General features: G+C 47.4%; 1 long non-coding RNA gene across 1 annotated transcript; it reads right to left on the bottom strand.

Moving 5' to 3' along the window:
- On the bottom strand, window positions 1–2,114 carry LOC119432927 (uncharacterized). The gene is made up of 3 exons (XR_005188210.2): window positions 1,976–2,114; window positions 1,794–1,879; window positions 1–123 (listed from the first exon to the last, which is right to left on the bottom strand). It is a non-coding gene; the product is annotated as an uncharacterized LOC119432927 (long non-coding RNA).
- Window positions 2,115–2,841: the final 727 nt, after the last annotated feature.

The following is a 2,841-nucleotide window of genomic DNA, read 5'->3' on the forward strand; positions in this document are numbered from 1 at the left end:
TTCGCTGGGAAGTGGAACTTGGCCCGGTTGTCCGCCTCCGCGTTGTTGGAACCAAGAGCCACGGGGCCGTCCAGCATTCTTTCAGCCACTCTGTGATCCCTTCTACAGAAGCAGCCTGAGTTGCTACAAAATACGGCAGAAGCTAAATTTAATCACAAAAGCAGGTGAACACTTTCGCACGCAACCACATGCACCTACATAGGGACAAATGGCAGCCATGGTCAAAGCAAGCCGTGATGTCAGTGCAAGCAACATCGCCTGCTATTGCGGCGTAGGTAACGTCCCAGTGCAAATAAATTGACGACTTGCGAGATTCTGCGTGCCCTCTACAACATTTGGTTGGAAAACAAGGGAATTTCGCTATCGGTGATATTTGACAGCTTCTCGGTCAGCTAAGTTGGGCTGAGTCACTTGCGTTTCACGAGATAGCGATAGCGCAGCCTGTAAAACCAGCGCTCTTCACCGCTGGTCAGTCGCTTATGCTCTCTCAAGGTAAACAGAAAAAAAAAGCGCGTCAGCGCCTATCTGCGACGACTCATTCCGTTTTTTTTTAGAAAATGGCGGAACAGATAACGTCCAGATAAGCCCATTTGATTGGAAAATACATTTTGCGCGCATGCGCATATTTTTGCAAATGGTCAATTGACGAAATGAAACAGCGCCAAAGGAATGAAGACAGACGCTGAATTGGACGATGGCAGTCTACCAACTCGCCCAACTTGCCGTTTTGATAAAGAAATTGCGAAATAAAAAAATAGAGAGGGAGGGAAACAATCTTATGCCGCCTGTGATTATTTAGCGTGCGCATTAGCTATTACCAGCAGAACGAAAAACATATGCCTTATTTGTATATTTCAGTACGTACTTGCAGCATATATGTAGTTGAATATATACCAACGTCCTTGTTTAAGATACCCGAAGCATAATGTGTTCAGGAAACCCGCTGTTACGAAAACTTTGCACGCGCCATGCCATTCTTAAGTCAGTAGTTTACAGGTTGGGAAGCCAACGAAGACGTTTGAGCTGGAGGACGACATCAGGAAGTCTGACGTGAAAGCGTGTAGTGTCGCACCAAGGAAGCACTACTTTTGCCACACGAGTGAATGAAGTTACGTGCTATTAAAGCCTTTTAGGCGGTCATGAATGTTGCTATACCGCGGAAAGTGGAACACAGCTAGAAGAGAGAAAACACGGACAGCGCTGCCTTGCGTCTACGTTCTCTGTAAGATACTGCTCTCCGAATTGACGTGGCTGGCTCGGCTCTACAAAGACTAGCCGTATAATTACGGGAACGAAGACGCTGTGCCGTTATATGCTAATGGTTAACTTTAACGGTGCTGCCAGTGTTTTTCGTCTTGCTGGCGCCTTCATCAGTTTTGCGCCTTACGTATGCTGCAGGCCAACGAATTGCTGTGCACAGCGCATGAGCTGGCAGTTCTGCATTAATGTTCGTGGACGGCGCATGCAGGCGTTTGCTAGTTTTGATATTGTGAGCCCAGGTTCAAGCACGGCCGCGCAGATGTGCATGTTTGCGCCCGTTGCCTTTCTCGAGCGGCAACGCTTGATCAGAGTGCTCGTTTTACCCTATAGCGAAGTGCTCGCACGCTCTACACATTAATAATGTAAACGCTTGGGTACACATATTCAGGATCACCCGCCAATTACACCAACCTTAGTAAGCTCCAGGTTGCTCGGATAGCTCCAATGAAATTCAGCCCCTATTCGAGTAAATTTCTCGAAAAGCCATATTTCCTCCGCGTTTTAAGAGGCATGCTCGAACAATAATAACGCACCTTCGGCGAGATGCGTCTTTCCCGACGTCACCGTCCATGCACTGGCCGGCTGGTTGCTCTTATAAAGATCCTCCTCTGCAACGTTTCTGCAATGCCGTATTTTATGGCCTATAGTTCACACTGGAACGTTCGGCGTGAGCAAGGAGCAAATTTTCTTGCCGCCACAATGCGGAGGCACTCACGATTTTCTCTGCACCCGTCATGCTTGGGGAGCGGCTACTACGTATTTCTCGACCTTTCGCGAAGACAACGAGGTTACGCGAGGTTACACGATTCTTTCCGTCAGCGTTATCGGAAGAGCGCGCTGGAACCCAAGGCGTTCCCACGCTTCGAGTCGACAAAAGATTAAAACAAGAAAAAAGAAAAAAAAAGGGAAAAAAAAACCACGCGGGCCTCGCTTGCGTGTCAGCTGCTGTCACAATTTTATATCTGCCGAACCCAATTCGCGCGGTTACTCCATCTTATCAGTCGCTCCAATGTGACCACACAATTGTGTGCGCGTGCGCGTCGGTGCTCATGAGACTTGACTGTTATCTCGACAAGATCAGCCTTAACCTGATACTACCCAAAGCATACACTCTAAAAACACTTGCACCCTTTGGGACGTATTTTTGCCACAGAATAATCGTCATCTGACTTGCGTGGCTTTCCTTTCTTTAACGCTGTGCGCCCGGCACTTCTCGGTCACACATGACAAGAACGTTATCAGCGTCACACGGCGTTCTCAACAGGAAAGTAGCAAGTGCAGAGTTTTCAAGATAGGAAACGCAAGCAAGACAGATGACGATTATTGTTGCGTGGCAAAAATGCACCCCAAAGGGTGCATCTGTTTTTAGAGTGTCCTTTACATAGGCTGTTTTGCAGCTGAAATATTAAATTTAAGGAAATCAACCTACACTCTAAGAACAGTTGCACCCTTTGGGGTGCATTTTGCCACACAACAATAATCATAATCTGTCTTGCTTGCGTTTCCTATCTTGAAAACTCTGCACTTGCTACTTTCCTGTCGAGAACGCTGTGTCACGCTGATAAGGCTCTTGTCGTTCGT

The sequence above is a fragment of the Dermacentor silvarum genome, chromosome 11 (assembly GCF_013339745.2).
Source record: "Dermacentor silvarum isolate Dsil-2018 chromosome 11, BIME_Dsil_1.4, whole genome shotgun sequence".
NCBI classification, from domain to species: Eukaryota; Metazoa; Arthropoda; class Arachnida; order Ixodida; family Ixodidae; genus Dermacentor; species Dermacentor silvarum.